Source organism: Engystomops pustulosus, chromosome 3 (genome assembly GCF_040894005.1).
Source record: "Engystomops pustulosus chromosome 3, aEngPut4.maternal, whole genome shotgun sequence".
Taxonomy (NCBI): Eukaryota; Metazoa; Chordata; class Amphibia; order Anura; family Leptodactylidae; genus Engystomops; species Engystomops pustulosus.
In genome coordinates, this window is record NC_092413.1 from 195,531,335 (window position 1) to 195,556,166 (window position 24,832).

The following is a 24,832-nucleotide window of genomic DNA, read 5'->3' on the forward strand; positions in this document are numbered from 1 at the left end:
CTGCTGGGTACAGCATACTGGCTGGTATAAGAGGGCTGTGACAACACTGACTCTGTGATGAGAAGAGACAGGCGGCTGCTGTGGTGTTTTCAGATCCTGAAAGCTGCTGATAAGACATATTTTACATAGGGAAGGTGAAGTCAAAGTCACCTAATACGCAAACTATGTGAGAAGGCAGAACGGGGCAGTGCCACCTGTCCGGGTGCATTGCAGGAGTGGTAGATCTTTAGTAATGGAATCAAGTTGTGTGACTAATATACTTATAGATAGACATGTGATAACTGCTATGGGCTTGTACACCAAATCCTTGAGATCCAGCAGACTCACTGTAGCCTACACCGGTTAACGGTCCCTTTGTATGTCAGACTGGGTCCATCCCTCATGACTCCCACTATAATGTGAGAATGGACGAGACTAGAGAAAAACTGCCAGATGAATCTGGGAAACTAAAACTCCAGCAAGTTATTACAAATCAGTGGTTTTGTTATATGCCTATAACCCTTTCATGTCCGCAGGGCCGTATTTAGTGTTGATGCTGCCTTAGACACTCTCACGTCTCCATTTCTATTGGAGCCATCAGTCTAATGCCTCTGCCCATAACCCCCAGCACGTTACTAGAAGAGATCAGAGTCGGACCCAGGAGGCAGGGGCCAGGAGGCAGGGGCACACCTGCCATGAGGCGAGTTGAGATTCTCGCCTCAGGGGGCGTGCCTCCTGCTGGAGACAGGGGGCGCCGTCGGGCTCTCGCCAGTTCACCTGCCAGCCGGCACATGCACCTGCCACCAGCCTGCACATAACCCCTGCACACAGGTACCCGGACACCCCCATGCCCGCCACAATTACTCCCCGCTCCCAGCTCTCCTATCCCACCTCCCCGCTCTCCTTTCCCAGCTCCCCGCTCTCCTCTCCCAGCTCCTCGCTCTCTGCTCACGGTCTCCGCTCCCAGTTCCCAGGGTCTCCACTGTCCGCTACCCGCTCTGTGTAGTACACACTGTTGTAGGAAATCTTTATCTTCTTGCCAATTTGTTGCATGGAATTGCTTTCATTTCTAAGAATGACAAAAGACTGTTGAGTTTCACATGAAATTCTGGCCAATATGAAAGTTTCATAAATGCTCCAGATTCTTAACCAGCTCAAAGTAAGGGACAGTTTTATATCTTCTCCAATCAGTCAAATAGTTTTCTGCTGTGCTAGTATACTTGAACAAGGGTTATCTAAACATCCATTACCCTTCTTACACAGCAAACAAAATGTACCATTAAGTCGTTGTGGTCACTGGAGTTGTGGTTGTTGGAAATGGGCCTATGTACACCTATGTAGATATAGCATTAAAAAACAGACATTTGCAGCTAGAATAGTCATTTACCACATTAACAATGTGTTTTTCTTTAAAAAATAAGCACAATTCTAAGTGACCCCAAACATTTATGCATTTCTTGTGAGACAAGATAGGTAAAAATCATAATTTTATGAGTTTTTAAAAAATGTTACAGTGTTTATGTTCCTTCAATAATTATTTAGTTTTAATTTACAGGTTGTTATGGACACAGTGATACCAAATATATGGGATTGTATGGAGATATTCACCTTTTTTTTCCTTTATGTAACTTTTATATGTAACTTGCTTGTTCTTTCTAATACCCTGCAATGCTGAGTATGCACAAGATGAATATTTGATATTTATGTGCCATACAGAACTGCCACATTGCCCATAAACTGGTATGGACTCCTATTGTTTCATCTGACCATGTTATCACTCTATAATGTCTTATTGGGGCAGATTTACTTACCCGGTCCATTCGCGATCCAGCGGCGCGTTCTCTGCGCTGGATTCGGGTCCGGCCGGGATTTATGATGGTAGTTCTGCTGCGCTGAAGTCCGCTGGAATGCCTCGAAATACACCGGCCTATCCTAGATGAAGGTGAGTGAAATTTTCGCGACACAATTTTTTTAAAAAATGCGGCGGTTTTTCCGAATCCGTCGGGTTTTCGCTCGGCCACGCCCCCCGATTTCCGTCACACGCATGCCGGCGCCGATGCGCCACAATACGATCGCGTGCGCCAAAATCCCGGGGCAATTCAGGTACAATCGGCGCAAATCGGAAATATTCGGGTAACACGTCGGGAAAACGCGAATCGGGCCCTTAGTAAATGACCCCCATTGTGTTTATTTATGTCCTCCATGATCTGTAAAACTGTACGGAATATGTTGGTGCTATATATATATATATACACTCACCGGCCACTTTATTAGGTACACCTGTCCAACTGCTCGTTAACACTTAATTTCTAATCAGCCAATCACATGGCGGCAACTCAGTGCATTTAGGCATGTAGACATGGTCAAGACAATCTCCTGCAGTTCAAACCGAGCATCAGTATGGGGAAGAAAGGTGATTTGAGTGCCTTTGAACGTGGCATGGTTGTTGGTGCCAGAAGGGCTGGTCTGAGTATTTCAGAAACTGCTGATCTACTGGGATTTTCACGCACAACCATCTCTAGGGTTTACAGAGAATGGTCCGAAAAAGAAAAAACATCCAGTGAGCGGCAGTTCTGTGGGCGGAAATGCCTTGTTGATGCCAGAGGTCAGAGGAGAATGGGCAGACTGGTTCGAGCTGATAGAAAGGCAACAGTGACTCAAATCGCCACCCGTTACAATCAAGGTAGGCAGAAGAGCATCTCTGAACCCACAGTACGTCGAACTTTGAGGCAGATGGGCTACAGCAGCAGAAGACCACACCAGGTGCCACTCCTTTCAGCTAAGAACAGGAAACTGAGGCTACAATTTGCACAAGCTCATCGAAATTGGACAGTAGAAGATTGGAAAAACATTACCTGGTCTGATGAGTCTCGATTTCTGCTGCGACATTCGGATGGTAGGGTCAGAATTTGGCGTCAACAACATGAAAGCATGGATCCATCCTGCATTGTATCAACAGTTCAGGCTGGTGGTGGTGGTGTCATGGTGTGGGGAATATTTTCTTGGCACTCTTTGGGCCCCTTGGTACCAATTGAGTATCGTTGCAACGCCACAGCCTACCTGAGTATTGTTGCTGACCATGTCCATCCCTTTATGACCACAATGTACCCAACATCTGATGGCTACTTTCAGCAGGATAATGCGCCATGTCATAAAGCTGGAATCACCTCAGACTGGTTTCTTGAACATGACAATGAGTTCACTGTACTGTACTGTGTGATGCCATCATGTCAATATGGACCACAATCTCTGAGGAATGCTTCCAGCACCTTGTTGAATCTATGCCACGAAGAATTGAGGCAGTTCTGAAGGCAAAAGGGGGTCCAACCCGTTACTAGCATGGTGTACCTAATAAACTGGCCGGTGAGTGTAATATATATATATATATATATATATATATATATATATATATATATATATATATATATAAGAATTATATTTGTTATTCTAAAGGGAAACCTCAGTATTTATTTGTTAATCACCTAATTTTAAAATAGATCTCTCCGTAGTATCACCAAAGGTTAACCTTCCAGGGCCTCCATGAGCAGCATGCAGCAACTGCTATGTGGTCAGGATGTGGTCAGGATGGGTGCTTAAAAAAACATGTACTTACCTCTGTAGTCCCTCCAAGTGTCCAGTGCCATGGTCCCTCTGGGCTGTGCCACTGTTTGCCTACAGGGAAATGGAAGCTACAAACAGACCTGTTTGGCCACCTCCTAATACAGTGCTGGGATATGGGGATGGGTGGGCATGGCGGTCCACCACGGCCGCCAGGAAGTTGGTCTAAGTGCAGCATCTGTGCCCCTGTAAATATGTAGGTGGACGGCCCAGAGAGACCACACTGCTGGACATCGGGATGGAATGACCATGGAGGTAAGTACATATTTTTTTAAGCAGCTCCTCCCTGCTACATAGCAGGTTTTTTTACGTCTCAGACAACCTTTAAGGACAGTTGAACAGAGTTGCCATGCTTGTCCACACCCATTTTTCACTCAGACTTGGGACCTGCTTGAATCACTGTCTTCGGGCCATCCCCATCTATATCTAGTCACGTGATAGTGGTCAGAGTGTAATAAAATACAGGTTTGGTATTGATGCACTGCTGATGAATGAATCAAAGGTGTTCTATGAATGTAGGTTTATTGTTAAAATGGTAGACACTATCTAGCTATAATACATATTTCATATTTAAGAGAGGCCCCTGGGCAAAAGAGCCTCAGTAGGCTCCTGTGTAGGATCCTCAGCTTTCTAGGGTCTTACAGGTTTTGTGACTGTTGTACTTGGCCACAACCACTAACGAAAGTATTAATACAAGACCCCTTATGATTTGGAATCATTTGCAGTGAACTCACATGGCGGCGTTAAAATTCAGAAACTAAAAGTCTCCTGTTCAATAAAGTATTTCCTAGTTTATCATACCAAACATCCGCCTCATGGTTGCAACAAGGGAAACGGTGAATCCAGCAACCAGGTAGGTATAAATCCAAACGATGGTCTAGTAAAACTTCACATTTATTTCAACTTTTAAAAAGTTTAAAAATGTACCATAACAGAGAAAACTGACGCGTTTCGAGCTATAACATGCTTTTAATCATAGTCTTTATTTGAAAGACACAATGGTTTGTTATATAAGGAAACGGAAGTGGGAGGCATGCACGTCATTGATTATGTCCTAATGTGATCGGAAACAATGGAAAAGCCGAAGACACAGCGCTAGTACAAGTTAATACATATACATCAAGTCAATTTTAAGATTTAAACCCTGAGGACTTCTGGTTTTCATAGTAAGTATCCAGTAAGCCTCTCTGTTGCGAAAAGCTTTAATCCGCCTCATGGTTGTTTTATATAATGCATCCCTCATTCTCTATGGATTCCTTATGAGCAGCCCTGGGCCCCAACCCTTGCCCGGGTACGCCCATTGCTGATGCCGACCCTGCTTACAATGATGTGACCTTGATTATCCAGCACTGGGAGGAGAAAAACACCACCATCCCTGTCCTGTAGTTACATGATGTTTTGATATCACCCTGGACCCTGTATATAAGATGGCGGCTGATGAATGGTTCAAGTGCAGAATTTTTATTTATTAAATTATTTTATTCTGTTCCCTTATAAAGAATGGTTGGACCATTATACAAGCTCTCACCCCCTCATCCTCCTAGACTGTAAGCTCTTGTGTCACCCCCTCATCCTCATAGACTGTAAGCTCTTGTGTCACCCCCTCATCCTCATAGACTGTAAGCTCTTGTGTCACTCCCTCATCCTCATAGACTGTAAGCTCTTGTGTCACCCCCTCATCCTCATAGACTGTAAGCTCTTGTGTCACTCCCTCATCCTCAGACTGTAAGCGCTTGTGTCACCCCCTCATCCTCATAGACTGTAAGCTCTTGTGTCACCTCCTCATCCTCATAGACTGTAAGGTCTTGTGTCACCCCCTCATCCTCATAGACTGTAAGCTCTTGTGTCACTCCCTCATCCTCAGACTGTAAGCTCTTGTGTCACCTCCTCATCCTCATAGACTGTAAGCTCTTGTGTCACCCCTCATCCTCATAGACTTTAAGCTCTTGTGTCCCCCCCTCATCTTCATAGACTGTAAGCTCTTGTGTCATCCCCTCATCCTCATAGACTTTAAGCTCTTGTGTCACCCCCTCATCCTCATAGACTGTAAGCTCTTGTGTCACCCCTCATCCTCATAGACTGTAAGCTCTTGTGTCCCCCCCTCATCCTCATAGACTGTAAGCTCTTGTGTCACCCCCTCATCCTCATAGACTGTAAGCTCCTGTGTCACCCCTCATCCTCATAGACTGTAAGCTCTTGTGTCACCCCTCATCCTCATAGACGGTAAGCTCTTGTGTCATCCCCTCATCCTCATAGACTGTAAGCTCTTGTGTCACCCCTCATCCTCATAGACGGTAAGCTCTTGTGTCACCCCCTCATCCTCAAAGACTGTAAGCTCTTGTGTCACCCCTGATCCTCATAGACTGTAAGCTCTTGTGTCACCCCCTCATCCTCATAGACTGTAAGCTCTTGTGATCAGGGCCCTCACTCCTATTGTTCCATATGATTGTTTGTACTCTGTAATGTATAATTATATTTGTATATGGCCCCTGTGATCTGAAATTTGATGGTACTATATAAATAAAGATTATTATTTTTGGATTATTATTATTGGCAATGATATCATAGCTAGTGACCCAGTGATGATACTTCCTGCATTACATAACCATTAACTATATTGAAGAAACCTATAAGCAGGGAGACATAATATATATGAGTTAGCTGCTTGTAATGGGGAGTTTATTTGTTCCCAGGATAGCCCCTTTAAGGGACCCAATTTCTCAAATGTAACAACTGCTGGCATAGCATCATGAAACCAGTTCAATACATCATTGAAACTTGACCTTCAGAGTCTGCCATTCATAAAACTTGGTGGCTCCTCGTAGGAAATGCTAAAGATTTTCATCTCATGGACATATATCTGGATGTGTCCAGCCACGTGAAATGGTAAGGAAGGACACATCCATATGTCACAAATAAATTGCTACTTCTCTAGATGTAATTGAGCCATTTCTATACCCTGAGAGGAGCTTTTGATGACAGCTTCTGATAATCACGTCTGCACGTTGCGAGCGTGAGATACGTGGATGTTTTGCACGTCTGTTGTACTTCCACCACCGTGGTCCGCACTATTTCTCTAATGATTCAGGTGTTCGCGTCTAATTACTTTCCATTCTCTTCTTTGCACTTCATTGTTTTAGCAGCTGAAGTCGGCACGTCCTGTTGTTACTCCATTTGGAAACCTGACATTCTAATAACTACCTTTTGGCACAGTATAGCAGCGGATCACCAAACAAGGAAAATGAGCAGAAATGTACAAGTATTTTTGAGGTCAAAGAATTTGTCTTTATCGGAGAAGTTGATTCCAAGTAAAATCAGAAACCTGACAAAAAACGAGGTTGTCAAGTTATGCCTTACAGTCACTGGCTTAGAACTACTGTGCCTAATAGAGTACATAACCCTATATAGCTTGTCAGAGACAAAGTCATAGAAGATGTTTGAGGGCAGGAAGGATCATGGGTAATTATAGGTAGCTTTTACTGCTCGGCTTATTCCCCTAGGGTCTCTGTAACCATAATGCTTACATATTGGGATGTATAGGAATACAAAGCCACAGACATAGGTATTATTTTAGAGATATGTAATAACAGAAATATAAAAGCGTATATATATTCTTCTAAAAATGTTACACAAAACAGACTACAGTTATCTGTGATGTATTATAGAGTGTTTCTATAATAATTATAATAATGCCATAATAATGTAATAATATCATTGTAATGAAACCACTTAAAATGTTTATCAATTTAACTAAACACATTTGATTTTTCATATTAGAAATGTATGATACTGTGTTACTGAATTACACGGGAATAAAAAGATTACATGTCAAGACACGGAAGAAGTTTGAGTCCATCGATTCCAAAAACTTTTGTGTCTGCCTAATTCCCAGCCCTATGCTGAACCTGGGCGACAACTGGGCAACAACTGGGCAACATTCTCTGCCCTAGTTAAGTGCACTATACAGTAAGACAAACAAACAGAAACAAGACAGACAAGAAGGGAAAGTCTAACAAATCGGGCCAAAACCATGATAGCGGTGAGGTACAAAATTAGGAGGCAAAAGAGCAGTGAAGTATCAGGTAAAAGGTCAGACACACAGTAAAATAGTATCATAGTAAATAAGGTTAGAAAAAGACATTAGTCCATCAAGTCCAACCTATTAAATTATACCGCATTGATCCAGGAGAAGCAAAAATCCTGCAAGGCTCTATGTCAATTGGCCGAAAACGGGGGAAAATTCCTTCCCAACTCCCTTGGTCAACAGATAATACTTATAAATAGTTTTATTCCCATAAAATGAAATATTATTGCTCTCCAGAAAGGCATCCAGGCCTCTCTTGAACATGTACATAGAGTCCACCATAACAACCTCCTGCAGACCAGGGTTCCATAGTCTCACTGCTTTTACAGTAAAGAATCCATGTCTATGGTGATGGTAGAACCATTTCCCCTCTAGGTGTAGAGGATGCCTCCTGTCTGTTGGGATGGTAGAACCGCCTCCCCTATAGGTGTAGAGGATGCCCCCTGTCTATGGTGATGGTAGAACCGCCTCCCCTATAGGTGTAGAGGATGCCCCCTGTCTATGGTGATGGTAGAATCGCCTCTCCTCTAGGCGTAGAGGATGCCCCCTTGTCCTGGTCACAGGCCTAGGTATAAACAGATCTTTGGAGAGATCCTTGTACTGTCCCTCCAGGCATTTGTACATTGTAATAAGGTCTCCCCAGCCGTCTTTTTTATAAGATGAATAACCCCAAGTTTAGTAATCTGTCATTGTATTATAGTCCCCCAATTCCCTTAATAATCTTTGTTGCTCTCCTCTGCACCTGTTCCAGTTCTTCTATGTCCCTTTTATACACTGGTGCCCAAAACTGTACACAATATTCCATGGGATTTGTCTAAGGGCAAAACTATGTCCTTTTGCCCTTGATAATTTATTCCTCTATTGGTATATCCTATAATTTTATTTGCTTTAACAGCAGCTGCCTGGCTCTGGTCACTAAAATTAAGTTTATCATCCACTAATATCCCAAATCTTTTTCAGCTACAGTTTTATCAAGTAATTGACTGCTTAGAATATAATTGTACTTTTAGTTCCTATGACCCACCTTACATTTATCTGCTTTAAACCTCATCAGCCATTTCTTTCACCCATTCATCCAGCTTTCACAAATACCTCTGTTATGTCATACTATCAGTCTCTGTATTAATTACAGAGCTTAGTATCATCTGCAAATATTGGAACTGTACTGTGTAAACCCTCTAAAGGTCATTAATAAAAATATTAAAAAGAAGGGGGGACAATACTGACCCCTGTGGCTTCCACTGGTAACTTCAACCCAAGCTGAGAATGTGCTATATATGACAACCCCAAATACACAGCTGATAGAGACTGATTCAGCAGTCAGTAAAAGAGTCCTCTTCAGAACATACTGCTGGGTGTGGTGCTCAGCCAGACGAACTAGCTCCAGCAGAACTAGTTCCTGCAGCAGCTTTGACATAACATATATGTTTTTGCTTGTACATTAGAAAATAGCCTGGAATTTCATGATTTCTAAAGATTTCAGGTAAGTTAATAAACTAGTATTTAAAGCTTATGTAAGCTTAAGTAAGCTTATGTGTTAAAAGATTGCCTAGTAACTAAATTACTTCCTGTCTGCTGACCACCAATCAAACACATGCACTGGCCTGAGATGACCTACAATATTCACTAACTTAAAGGAAACCTACCATCAAAATCCAAGGACGCCTATTCATTTACCTAGGCAATTTTTTAATATTCTTATTTTTGTAATCCATATCCTCCTTCCTTCTAAAATCAACTGTTAAAATTAAATTATGGTAATAAGCCAGAAGGGCTTTGGGGGTGTTGCCAGAGCGATCCTGCAGATTGACAGGCTGTTACATTGTACAGGAGACCTTCCCCCTCCCACTGTGTGCTGAAACTTCCTCTGCTGCTTTTAAATTATATCAAGGAGAGGGAGCGTGGAAGTGCTAAAGGGAGCATGGTGGAGCACTGGATTGGGAGACACTGAAGCAGCCTGTAACGCTACAGCAAGGAAGGGCTCTCGAAACACCCTGCAATGAGACTGCAATGGTGACCCAAAAAAAAGAGTAGAATTTTATCGTAACAAGTATTGTTTTGAGTTTGTAAAAAAGTTCAAAAACTGAACAGTGGAATATTGGAAACATGTGATTTGGAGCGAAGCGATGAAAGTCAATAGACTGGGATCTGATGGTACAAATGGGTCTAGCAGAATCAAGGAAAAGTGGAGTTAACGAATCGTGAAATTGAAGGAACAGTCAAGTTCAGTGGCGGAAGCCTGAAAATATGGGGTTGTTTCACTGCCAAAATCATTGGATATTTGACAGAGATTGATGCAGGTGTCAATGTTGAGCTACATGTGACTAACCTACTAAATGAGCAGCTTGTGCAACCCTCGGTGACTATGGCTAAAAGAAGGACAATATAATGTTTTAGTAGGACAACAACCCAAAGAATATGTCAAGATTTTAAAGAAATAGTTCAATGACAATGACGTAGAGTTACTGGACTGGTCCCCACTGTCCCCACAACTTGACCCAACTGAACATTTGTGGAGAGAGTTGAAGAAAAAACTGTATTTGTAGTCAGGATGCTACAACAATGATAACGTGTAGAAGAGACCTGGGATCAGGAGGATTTGGGTAGTGTTGATAGCCAAAGGTGGATTTACAAGCAGTCATAGCTCCGCATATACTTGAAAGTGCCGAAAGAACATCACTATGGCGTGTGGAGGTATAAGCGGCATAAATAGTATTCCATAGTATATCTAAGGATATTGCAGCAAAGACTTTCTGGTAACACCATCTTGCTGAAGATCGTCGCTCCACACGACGTCCCTCAGGTCTTTTCCGAAGACCTGAGCCTGTATCATTTAACCCATTCAATACATTCTCCTAATTGCATATTGTAATGTATGAAGATGAAAATCCCCATATACTGTCATACTGTTGTACGGCAGTATATGTTAGGATCGATCAGACAACCTAGGGTTAAAGTACCCTAGGGGACCTGAAAAATAGTAAAAATGTAAAAAAGTTTAAAAAAAATTATAATGAAAAATCCTAAAAATCACCCCCCCCCCCCCTTTCCCTAGAAGTCATATAAATACCAATCTATCAAATTTTTTTCACTGCGGTTAACCCCATAGCGGAAAATAGAGTCGAAAATGGAAATTTTTTACCATTTTGATAAATATATTAAATGAAATAAAAATTGATCAAAAGGTTAAAAAGTCCTAAACACGATAGCATTGAAAACTACATCAAAAGTTGCAAAAAAATTATACCACCCAAAGCTCCGCAGACCAAAGTATGAAAAAGTTATAAGAACCAGAAAACAGCAAAATCAAAAGAAAATTTGGTACAGGAGGTTTTAATTTTGGCAAATCTATGAAAACATTATAAAACCTATACAAATGAGTTAGCCCCGTGATTGCACCGACCCAAAGAATAAGTAGACATGTCATTTGGGGTGCACAGTGATAGCCATGAAATCCAAGCCCAGAAGAAATAGCACAAATGTGTTTTTTCACCATTTTCACTGCCTTTGGAATTTCTTTCCAGCTTCCCAGTACACGGCATGGAATATTCAACATCATCACTATGAAGTACAATTTGTTACGCAGAAAACAAGACAAGCCGCTACAGAGCTCTTTATGTGTAAACATAAAAAATTATAGATTTTTGAGGTGAAAAATGGAAATGAAAAAACAAAAAAGGGTTTTTCTTCATTGGTGAAAGTGTAAGCATCTGTGTTAACATTTTCGCAGGTGCTTGAACTTTCAGAAACAAAGAAAAACTCTTTCAAACCAGCCAAACATATGGTAACATGAAAACTGCACGTGTTTTGAATTTCATATGTTTCTGTAAATGCATGGAAAACGCCACATGTGACCGCATCCACAGGCAATAAAAGTAAATTAATAGAGGAAGGGGACATACTCTTGAGACAGTGTGACAGAAGGGGAGGGAGAGACTCCTTCACTCTAAAGGGCCATTTTACGATACAAAAGAGCTAGATTGTCAGGTGAACTATTCTACAGCCCATTATAGAGTAACGATTTCACCTCCCTGTTCTGATCCCCATAGACTTCATTGTAGACTTCATCACTACTGACAATAGATGATGTCACAGCTTATCTCCCCCTCCCTGTACAATGACCTCTATATAGATAACACTGACCCATCATTACATCACTACTGACAATAGATGATGTCACACCTTATCTCCTCCCCCTCCCTGTACAATGACCTCTATATAGATAACACTGACCCATCATTACATCACTACTGACAATAGATGATATCACAGCTTATCTCCTCCCTGTACAATGACCTCTATATACATTACACTGACCCATCATTACATCACTTCTGACAATAGATGGTGGCACAGCTTATCTCCTCCTCCTCCCTGTACAATGACCTCTATATAGATAACACTGACTCATTATTACATCACTACTGACAATAGATGATGTCACAGCTTATCTCCTCCCATCCCTGTACAGTGACCTCTATATAGATAACACTGACCCATCATTACATCACTATTGACAATAGATGATGTCACAGCTTATCTCCTCCTCCTCCTTGTACAATGACCTTTATATAGATAACACTGACCCATCATTACATCACTACTGACAATAGATGATGTCACAGCTTATCTCCTCCCCCTCCCTGTAAAATGATCTCTATATAGATAACACTGACCCCTCATTACATCACTACTGACAATAGATGATGTCACAGCTTATCCCCTCCCCCTCCCTGTACAATGACCTCTATATAGATAACACTGACCCATCATTACATCACTACTGACAATAGATGATGTCACAGCTTATCTCCTCCCCCTCCCAGTACAATGACCTCTATATAAATAACACTGACCCATCACTATGGTTATGAGGTTTCAGTAAAGCACACTACATAAAGCTTTTAGAGACTCTCGTATAAAATGGAAGCCCCTATAATCATGTACACAAAGCAGAATGAAGAAATCCACAATCAAAAAATAAACAAAATGTGTGGAAAATGTTACATTGTCAATCTGGTTTTTATGAGCAAAAATGAAAATTGCCATAGTATCATAGTATCATAGTATATAAGGCTGGAAGGAGACGCAAGTCCATCAAGTCCAACCTTTAAGAATTAAATAAATGTTTTATCCCCATAACCTGTGATATTTTTGCTCTCCAGAAAGGCATCCAGGCCTCTCTTGAACATGTACATAGAGTCGGCCATAACAACCTCCTGCGGCAGAGAGTTCCACAGTCTCACTGCTCTTACAGTAAAGAACCTTTATGGTGATGGTAGAATCGCCTCTCCTCTAGGCGTAGAGGATGTCCCCTTGTCCTGGTCACAGGCCGAGGTATAAAAAGATCTTTGGAGAGATCCTTGCACTGTCCGTTCAGGTATTTGTACATTGTAATGAGGTCTCCCCTCAGTCGTCTTTTTTCTAAACTGAATAATCCCAAATTTTTTAATCTGTCAGTGTATTCTAGTTCCCCCATTCCCCTAATAATCCTGGTTGCTCTCCTCTGCACCCGTTCCAGCTCTACTATATCCTTTTTATACACTGGTTCCCAAAACTGTACACAATATTCCATGTGTGGTCTGACCAGGGATTTGTATAAGGGCAAAACTATGTCTTTATCATGAGAATCTATTCCTCTCTTGATACATCCCATTATTTTATTTGCTTTAGCAGCAGCCGCCTGGCTCTGGTCACTAAAATTAAGTTTACCATCCACCAATACCCCCAAGTCCTTTTCAGCTTCAGTTTTACTAAGTAATTGACCGTTTAGAACATAATTATACTTTTTGTTTCCATGGCCCAAGTGCATAACTTTACATTTATCTACATTAAACCTCATCAACCATTTCTCTGCCCATCCCTCAAGCTTCCAGAAATCCCTCTGCAATGCTAAACTATCAACCTCAGTATTTATTACTTTACACAGCTTAGTATCATCTGCAAATATTGAAACTTGATTGTGTAAACCCAATACAAGGTCATTAATAAAAATATTAAAAAGAAGTGGCCCCAATACTGACCCCTGTGGCACTCCACTGGTAACATCAACCCAATCTGAGAATGTGCCATTAATGACCACCCTCTGTTTTCTATCACTAAGCCAATTACTTACCCAAATACACAGATTTTCTCCTATTCCCAGCAGTCTCATTTTATATACCAACCTTTTATGTGGCACGGTGTCAAATGCCTTTGAAAAGTCCAAATATACAACATCCACAGCGTCCCCCAGATCCAGTCTTGAACTTACCTCCTCGTAGAAACCAATCAGATTAGTCTGACAGGACCGATCTCTCATAAACCTATGCTGACGCTGGGTTATAAGGTTGTGCACAGTGAGATACTCCAGGATAGCATCTCTAATAAAGCCCTCAAATATTTTCCCCACCACAGCAGTTAGACTCACGGGTCTGTAGTTTCCAGGATCACTATTTGATCCTTTTTTGTATATTGGTACCACATTTGCTATGCGCCATTCCTGTGGAACATAACCAGTCCTCAGTGAATCTTCAAATATTAAAAATAACGGTTTGTCTATCACCGTACATAATTCATGCAGAACACAGGGGTGTATGCCATTCAGCCCAGGTGATTTATCTATCTTAGTGGTTGCGAGGCGGCGCCGTACCTCTTCCTGGGTTAAACTGTTGACATTATAAAAAGAATTTACATTATTCCTCATTGTGTCTTCCACCAGGGGATTTTCCTGGGTAAAGACAGTTGTGAAGGCGACATTCAGTAGATTGGCCCTTTCCTCATCTCCTTCCACCATGACCCCCATGTTATTTTAGTTTCTTATCATTTATATACTTGAAAAATAATTTGGGATTATTTTTGCTCTCCCTGGCAAGATTTCTCTCAGTCTCTATTTTTGCGGCCTTTATCTGCTTTTTACAGGATTTATTTTTCTCTCTATAATCCTGTAATGCCTCATCGCTACCGTCACATTTTAGCACCTTAAACACTTTATCTTTCTCGCTTATTGCTTTCCTTACAAGACTAGTTAGCCACATAGGGTTTTTCTTTTTCCTTTTATGCTTTTTCCCATAAGGTATGTGTTTCTCACAGGACTTTTTCAGAATATATGAGAAAAAGTCCCATTTTTGGGGGGGGGCTTTTGTCTTTGAGAACATTATCCCAGTCTATGCCTTTAAGGTCTTCCCTTAGTTGCTGAAAATTTGCCCTCCTGAAGTTTAGAGTGTTGGTTGCCCCTTCACTAACGCTCTTAGTAAAGTGTAATACAAAATCAATGATATTATGATCACTATTCCCCAGGTTCCCCCCAACCTGTAGTTTTGATACCCTATCAGGTCTGTTGGTCAGGATAAGGTCCAGCAGTGACCCCCCTCTTGTTGGCTCCAGGACTAGTTGCGACAGGTAATCGTCTTTTGTTGTTGACAAGAACCTGCTGCCTTTGAAGGACCTGCAGGTTTTTGCCCCCCAGTCAATATCTGGGTAATTGAAGTCTCCCATGATAAGTACTTCACCATGCTTTGAAGCCGCATCCATTTCACTTATCAGCATTTCCTCTGCTGCCTCCATTATATTTGGAGCCTTATAACAAACCCCTAGTAATATTTTATTATTCTTTTTCCCTCCTCTTATCTCCACCCATAGGGACTCCACATTTGCGTTACTGATGTCATCTCGCAGGACGGGCTTGAGGCAAGAATTCACATATAAACAAACCCCTCCACCTTTTTTATTTATACGATCCTTTCTAAAAAGACTATAACCATCTATAGTAACAGCCCAGTCATAGCTACTGTCCAGCCATGTCTCGCTGATACCCACTATATCATATTTCCTCTCCAACATCAAGAGTTCCAGTTCCTCCATTTGTTTGTGAGGCTTCTGGCATTTGTGTACATACACTTTATATGGTTTTCCCTGTCCGTATTCCCCAATCTCATTCCAGACCCCCTTCCTCCCCCATGAACTATGACTCTTCCCAGCTCTCTATGTACACTGTCTCTTTGCCCTGCACAAGTGTAGTTACCCTCCCCCCAGGTCTCTAGTTTAAACACTCCTCCAACCTTCTAGCCATTTTTTCCCCTAAAACAGCGGCCCCTTCCCCATTAAGGTGCAGCCCATCCCTACTGTAGAGCCTGTAGCCGACAGAAAAGTCAGTCCAGTTCTCCATGAACCCAAAACCCTCCTTCCTACACCAACTTTTGAGCCAATTATTTACCTCCTTGATCTCCCGCTGCCTTTCTGGTGTGGCACGTGGTACAGGCAGTATTTCGGAGAAAATCACCTTTGAGGTCCTTCCCTGAGCTCATGGCCTAAATCTCTGAAATCATTTTTAAGGACCTTCCACCTACCTCTTACTTTGTCATTAGTGCCAATGTGGACCATGACCGCTGGTTCCTCACCAGCCCCTCCCAGTAATCCGTCAACCCGATCCGCAATATGCCGAACCCGAGCACCCGGCAAACAACACACTGTTCGGTATGCACGGTCTTTGTGACAGATTGCCCTGTGTGTTCCCCTAATAATCGAATCTCCCACTACCAGCACCTGTATGACCTTGCCTGTGCTCCCATTACCCTTCTTACTGGAGCAGACATTCCCCTGGTTGCTAGAGGCCACGTGTCTTGCTGCAGCATTTCTACCCCAGAGCTGATATCCCCCTCATCCGCCAGCCTGGCAAACTTATTGGGGTGCACCAGATCAGGACTAGACTCCCTACAACTCTTCCCTCTACCCCGCCTTCTACATGTTAGCCAACTAGCTGCCCCCTCCCTCTGCACCTCCATACTTCCCTCCCCACACCCATCTTCCCTAGAGAGTTTGTGCTCCAGGAGCAGCAAACTTCGCTCCATATTGTCAATTGCCCGCAGCCTTGAAACTTGCTCATTTAGATTCAGAATCTGGGCTTCCAGATGAGCAATTTTCACACACCCCACACAGCAGTATTCCCCCTCGAACGGCTGTTCAAGGAAAGCATACATGGCACAGGATGTACACCGTGTAGCAATGCCACTTATGGAGTCCATTATTCTAATGGGGATTACAATAGAAATATGCACAGAAAGAAGAATTTACAGTCAGAGTAACAATAAAAACACAGCAGTTACCTGCTAAAGCCCCTCAATCTTAAGTCCCTTAAACCTAAGTCACACTTAAGACACTGCACACACTTGGGATCAATGCACACTCGCTTTTCTGATGCTTTTTTTTAAAGGTTATCTGCCTCAAAAATCTGCAGAGCTTACTGCAACAAGATCTGGCTGCAAAACATGCTCATCACATACTCTTTAACCTGTACTCAGAAAACATGTCTGTTACTATGTAAAAATCATAAAGCAAAGAACGTATGAGGTAAAACTAACGAGTGATTGGAACATTAAGTATAATGCAGAAATCTCTCAAAGAACTGCAACTACAATTAGATATATAATTACATTTTGAGATACTAAAGCACATATTGAAACAATAGATAGTATATTATTATTTAGTTTATTTTTATGAAAAACAAGTAGGATTTAGTAGTAGCTTTATCTTCTTAAGACCAAAACTGTATATATCAAGAGGAACATACAAGCTGCATAAAAGAAAATAAAATGCAAAGACATAGGGGAAAATTATCAGACTCCGGGTCTTGTCTACCGGAGTTTGAGGAAAGCCACATCCCCTCCCCCGTTGTAGTGGATGCTTGGACTTGCCTAGGTATGCTTAGTGCTGGTGCAAACCCTGTTCTTATGTATCTGTTGGGGGTCTGCGCAATCGGGCAAAGCTACAAACCTACAAACATTCAGCAGTGAATGTTTGTTTGCAGGCTTTGGCGAGTTCGCAGGCACATGGAACAGGGCCACCCCCACGTGGCTTGGCGTGGTTGCAAGACTATCACAGATGTCAACCTTCAGTATATTAGGGGAAACAACAAACCGTTGTAATGCAGTCTATTGTTTAAGCAATAATGGGGCTCATTTACTAAGGGGCCAAATCGCCGGGTTCTCCAAATATTACCGATTTGCGCCATTTTTTCCTGAATTGCCCCGGGCTTTTGTTGCACGCAATCGGAACGTGTCACACCACGCCGGCTTGCACGCGACGGAAATCGGGGGCGTGGCCGTTGGAAAACCCAACGGATTCGGCAAAAAAAGCGGTATTTAAAAAAGAGTTTGTGTCGCTTGACACGCACTTACATGCACCGAAGAGAAGAAGGTGAACTCCGGAGGACCTCAGCGCAGCAGCGACACTTGGTGGGCATCAGGCGCACAGAACCGGAATCCTCATCAGAGAACGCACTGCTGGATCGCAACTGGACCGGGTAAGTAAATGAGCCCCATTGTCTAAAATAACCACCCCTTCTTTCGCACTGATGTTTTAGGGTCATATATCTGGCCTTAAATTTGAACCTGGATATGCGTCACCATAGATGACCATGGTGCCCGACCACGGTAGGTGAGCATACGCATGTGTCACCGTACCATACCGTGCATAGAAAAAAGATAAAGCATGCTTATAATTTATATGGTTGGAAAAAGACACATGTCCATAAGTTCAACCAAGGAAGGGAAGGGATTGCATGAGGAAGGAATTTAGGGCAAGCAATTCTATATAACTATCAATGTTACTTACTTGTAAAAAAGCTCTCTGCTGTCCCTGCTGTGACCAGCGCCTTAAGGAAAAGCCTGTCACTTCTGGTGATTACACCTTGTTTTCTCCAGACGGAGACAGTGCCCCCTTGTTTTTGAATTTGATTTAACCTGGAACAACGTTCCACAATATTTTCTCTAACTTTTCCCATATATATACGTCCGGGCTTCGCTACAAAGAGGGGAGGGTTGAGCAGGGCCGCAGTAGGTCTAAGTAGCCTAAATATAGGTTATAAAAACTAATACTAAACAGACATAAAACAAAAAAAAAATGCAAAAAAATATAACAATACAAATCAAATCTCTTTTCATGGAACACTTCTAGAAATATGCAGCTCTGTAAACTAAAGGGGAATAAAAGAAAAAGTAATGGATTTCGGAACTGAAATGCAAAATTGAGAATGGGACTGGTCTTTAACGGGTTAGACAAATTTCGATATCTTCCTTTTACTTGCTAATATCATCTTCACAATGTTTAACACCAAATGTCTACCTTTAGAACTAATTCGTTTTATATACCACTAGCCCAATTTAAGGGGTTTTAAATTCCAACAATGGTCCATTAACCCTTTAAACCCTGTGATCCAATCATATAGTAGCATGTAAAATTGACTTTCATTTTCTTAGAGAAAAGCAAATACACCCTCCATAATACTGCACATCTCATTGATAAGCAACGTTTCCGTAACTCCCACTCACTTCCCTGAGTGTTGCAGAAACATACAGTAGATACACCATAAATGTCTTGTATCCGGTAAATTCCCTCTCAGGTTGGAAAGCTGCCAAATTAAACTTGGTTGATTGTTTTGCTTTCTTATAAAATAATTCATACAGGATTTTAATCTCTGATCATTAAAAGCTTAGAAAGTGATCAACTCTGCTAAATAATTAACAGCCATCTCTTTATGCTTAAAGGGGTATTCCAGGAATAAGCATAATTCATATAAAAATGGGTCCTTAAAATATAAGGGACTATGTACTCTTCATACTCGAGTATAAGCCGACCCGAGTATAAGCCGAGACCCCTAATTTTACCACCAAAACTGGTAAAACCTATTGACTCGAGTATAAGCCGAGGGTGTTGTATACAGCCAGCCAGCCCCATGTAGTATACAGCCAGCTCCATGTAGTATACAGACAGCCAGCCCCATGTAGTATATAGCCAGCAAGACCCCTGTAGTATACAGCCAGCAAGCCCCCTGTAGTATACAGCCAGCCCCTTGTAGTATACAGCCAACCAGCCCCCTGTAGTATACAGCCAGCAAGCCCTCTTGAGTATACAGCCAGCCAGCCCTCTGTAGTATACTTCCAGCCAGCCTCCTGTAGTATACGGCCATCCCCCATGTAGTATACAGCCAGCCCCCATGTAGTATACAGCCAGCCCCAAGTTTTATACAGCCAGCCCCAAGTTTTATACAGCCAGCCCCAAGTAGTATACAGCAGCCCCATGTAGCATACAGTCAGCCCCATGTAGTATACAGCCAGCCCTAAGTAGTATACAGCCAGCCCCAAGTAGTATACAGCCAGTCCCATATAGAATACATCCAGCCAGCCCCATATAGTATACAGCCATCCCCCTGTATGTTAAGCACATGAAAAAAAAAACGTGATGCTCACCCTCCGGTGCCGCCGCCGGGAATCGGGAGCCGCCGCCATGGATCGGGAGCCACCACCGGGGATCCGGGCAATGGAGCGTGAGTATTATGTTTTTTTTTTATTGACTCGTATATAAGCACTGTAGGTATGCAACGTGCACTATGAAGTTGAAATACTATACCTTGGCTCAACCACACAAGCGCTGTAAGTACACAGTTTGCACTATGAAGCCGCAGTAGTACACCCTGGCGCCATCACACAAGCTCTGTAAGTACACAGTATGCAGTATGAACCAGAGTAGTACACCCTGCTTCACTGCAGAAGTGCTGTTTGTACTCAGCATGCACTATCAAGCCGGAGTAGTACTCCCTGGCTTCACTGCACAAGTGCTGTTGGTTCTCAGTGTGCACTTTGAAGCTGGAGTAGTACACCCTGGTGCCACCACACAAGCTCTGTAAGTACACAGTATGCAGTATGAAACCCGAGAAGTACACCCTGCTTCACTGCACAAGTGCTGTTTGTACTCAGCGTGCACTATGAAACCGGAGTAGTACACCCTGGCTTCACTGTACAATTACTGTTGGTTCTCAGCCTGCACTATGAAGACAGATTATCACACCCTGGTGCCACCACACAAGCTCTGTAAGTACACAGTGTGCACTATTAAGCCAGAGTAGCACAACCTGCTTCACTGCACAAGTGCTGTTTGTATTCAGTGTGCACTATGAAGCCGGAGTAGTACTCCCTGGCTTCACTGCACAAGTGCTGTTGGTTCTCAGAGTGCACTATGAAGCCAGAGTAGTACACCCTGCTTCACTGCAGAAGTGCTGTTTGTACTCAGCGTGCAATATGAAGCCGGGGTAGTACTCCCTGGCTTCACTACACAAGTGCTGTTGGTTCTCAGAGTGCACTATGAAGCTGGAGTAGTACACCCTGTTGCCACCACACAGGCTCTGTAAGTACATAGTATGCAGTATGAAGCCAGTGTAGTATGCCCTGGCTTCACTGCACAATTACTGTTGGTTCTCACTGTTGCACTATGAAGCCAGAGTAACACACCCTGGTGCCACCACACAAGCTCTGCAAGTACATAGTATGCAGTATGAAGCCAGAGTAGTACACCCTGTCTTCACTGCACAAGTGCTGTTCGTTCTCAGCATGCTCAATGAAGCCGGAGTAGTACACCCTGGCCTCACTGCACAATTACTGTTGGTTCTCAGCCTGCACTATGAAGCCAGAGTAGTATGCCCTGGCGCCACCACACAAGCTCTGTAAGTACACAGTGTGCACTATGAAACCGGAGTAGTACACCCTGCTTCACTGCAGAAGTGCTGTTTTTACTCAGTGTGCACTATAAAGCCTGAGTAGTACTCCCGGGCTTCACTGCACAAGTGCTGTTGGTTCTCAGCGTGCACTATGAAGCCAGAGTAGTACACCCTGCTTCACTGCTTCTATTCAGCATGCACTATGAAGCTGGAAGCCCCTGACAGGTTCTCTTTAACAAATCCAAAATGCCGCTGGTAGACATCAGAGCAGCACTGGTCATACAGAAGAGACAGAAAATGTGAGTACAAAGATGTCCCCTGTTATTCCCTGCATTGTTATATCCAGTAATTATTAATAAGGACAGCTGAGGAGAACCATCATCTACCAGTATATGATCACTGTATAGTGGAATACTGTTACAACTAGGTTTGGGTGGTCCCCCCCCCCCCAAATGCTTAACCATTAGCTACCCCTCTGAGTAATCTACACTCACCGGCCACTTTATTAGGTACACCATGCTAGTAACGGGTTGGACCCCCTTTTGCCTTCAGAACTGCCTCAATTCTTCATGGCATAGATTCAACAAGGTGCTGGAAGCTCCTCAGAGATTTTGGTCCATATTGACATGATGGCATCACACAGTTGCCGCAGATTTGTCGGCTGCACATCCATGATGCGAATCTCCCGTTCCACCACATCCCAAAGATGCTCTATTGGATTGAGATCTGGTGACTGTGGAGGCCATTTGAGTACAGTGACCTCATTGTCATGAAAGCAGTCTGAGATGATTCCAGCTTTATGACATGGCGCATTATCCTGCTGAAAGTAGCCATCAGATGTTGGGTACATTGTGGTCATAAAGGGATGGACATGGTCAGCAACAATACTCAGGTAGGCTGTTGCGTTGCAACAATGCTCAATTGGTACCAAGGGGCCCAAAGAGTGCCAAGAAAATATTCCCCACACCATGACACCACCACCACCAGCCTGAACCGTTGATACAAGGCAGGATGGATCCATGCTTTCATGTTGTTGACGCCAAATTCTGACCCTACCATGCGAATGTTGCAGCAGAAATCGAGACTCATCAGACCAGGCAACGTTTTTCCAATCTTCTACTGTCCAATTTCGATGAGCTTGTGCAAATTGTAGCCTCAGTTTCCTGTTCTTAGCTGAAAGGAGTGGCACCCGGTGTGGTCTTCTGCCTACCTTGGTTGTAACGGGTGGCGATTTGAGTCACTGTTGCCTTTCTATCAGCTCGAACCAGTCTGCCCATTCTCCTCTGGCCTCTGGCATCAACAAGGCATTTCCGCCCACAGAACTGCCGCTCACTGGATGTTTTTTCTTTTTTGGACCATTCTCTGTAAACCCTAGAGATGGTTGTGCGTGAAAATCCCAGTAGATCAGCAGTTTCTGAAATACTCAGACCAGCCCTTCTGGCACCAACAACCATGCCACGTTCAAAGGCACACAAATCACCTTTCTTCCCCATACTGATGCTCGGTTTGAACTGCAGGAGATTGTCTTGACCATGTCTACATGCCTAAATGCACTGAGTTGCCGCCATGTGATTGGCTGATTAGAAATTAAGTGTTAACGAGCAGTTGGACAGGTGTACCTAATAAAGTGGCCGGTGAGTGTATATTCTTATTGAAAGATTTTTTTCCCAATAAACATACAAACTGACCAATAAATAAACTTGTGTAGGGACCCTGGTATTATATTAGTATATAAAGAGCAAACTCCACCAACATGGAGGCCGTTTGGGCATATAAAAGTCACATAACATTTGGCGGTCAATATGTTAGATGTGTATAATATCTCCCCAAATATAAATATATATATATATATATATATGTGTGTTTGTGAATGATACAACATATAGAAGAAGTCACATATGCCACTCTACGGTAACAGAATTGACATAATGATGATTAAATCGCTAAAATCATATTAAATGCAGTAAAAAAACGGAACAAAGGATCCAGCAGAGGCTAATAGGACAACACTGATCCCCTGGGCTATGTATGTGGTATACTATTGTATATACTCTCTCTCCGTCTTAATGTATGGCAAGCATTGTCCTCTAGAGCAGTGACTGTCGCAGTCAGATGTACAACGGATAAAAGGCTGCGTTTGCTGAGACAAAAGATGATATCATGTCGAGACAAATTACAGAGGTGCTGCGTCTAAAATGTGTTCAAGCAATAACTGCTATACAAGAGCCATATCAGCAGGACTGCGATGTGCCTCCTGCTTACGCAGACTGCATGTAAAGCAGACGGTCCTTCGCTGCAGACTGCTGTTATTCAGGTCACACATAAGCAGCTTGCCAGCAGATTGGCAGTCATCTTGCTGCGAGGCCCCCTGCAGGCCAGTCTGCTCATGCACAGAATACATCTGAAAGAGAAGTCATTGGAACTGACAGGTAGCCATAAACTCCAGGGCAGGATTTAGTCCCGTTGTCTCAATAGGGTCCTATCTGCTTTTGTCTGGCAGAGATTATGGTATACACACACACACACGGAGATGAATACAAGTCTATAGAACAAAATGACAATTAATTTCAAACATAGGCTGCAACACCGCGGCGAGAATACAAAAATCGGCAAAAAAAGTGTTGGAAATGGATATTTTTGAATGATATATCATATCGTTAGGATAGACATCATAATATACGAGAAGATTACCAAGCACATCACAATACATCACGTCGCCAGGAATGTTTTTCTTTCGCTTGACTACGCGGTACGAAATATATTGTGTAATAAATAGACAATAATGAGAAATAATGGATGGTACAATAAATTATCAGCGTTCCCTGCAGCCCGGGATAGATCGATGATGTGTGATGTATTGCATTTTTTAGTCATCGTATTGATATTTCATACTCATCCAACTGCAATTTTTAATTTTTTTTAAAGGGAATTTCCAAAGGGAACCAAAATTGCTGTATAATGGCTGAACATGGGGTCAGTCACATAACAAAATGTTGTTTTCTATGCCCCATCAATGCCCTGTCTGGGTCCCCACTGGTGCTTCTCAGCCAATCACTAGGCAGATTACTGGGAAGCCGTAGCTTCTGATTGGCTAAGCAGGTTCTCCAAGCATTTATGAATCAGAAATATAAAAATAAAGTTTTTCAGCTCCCCAATCATTGTATATAATAGTTAGAGGTGTTCAGGTTGCCCTACTTGGACTATAGTGATCCAGCACCAAACAGCAAACGAGGCAACTTGGCTTTCCAGTCCAGATCAAGGTTTAGAAATATCTTCAGCTTTATTGTTTCATTTTCATAAAAGAACCATGCTGTACATGGTGACCAAAGTAGGTGAAGGTGACCTACGCGCTTCAAGCGTGCAAAGCGTCCTTAATCACGGCTAACATGTGTATGACAAACACACCAGCATATACTCACACCCCTAACCATGTCACAATTATGTGTGTAAAAAGGTCGAGAAAACTTTTTGAAAAATGTTGTCACTGCAATCATCATGGTTACAATAACTTGTACATGTAAAAGCATATACAAATACAAACCCATCCCATGATACATAATAACAAAATGCTGTCCTTGTGTGATTATGTATCGGGCTTTATGGCAGCGTCTGCCAACAGAAGCTTCACCTCGGTGCAAGAAAATAGAGAAGCCGCATATACGGTAGTTTGCAAAAAAAGCACA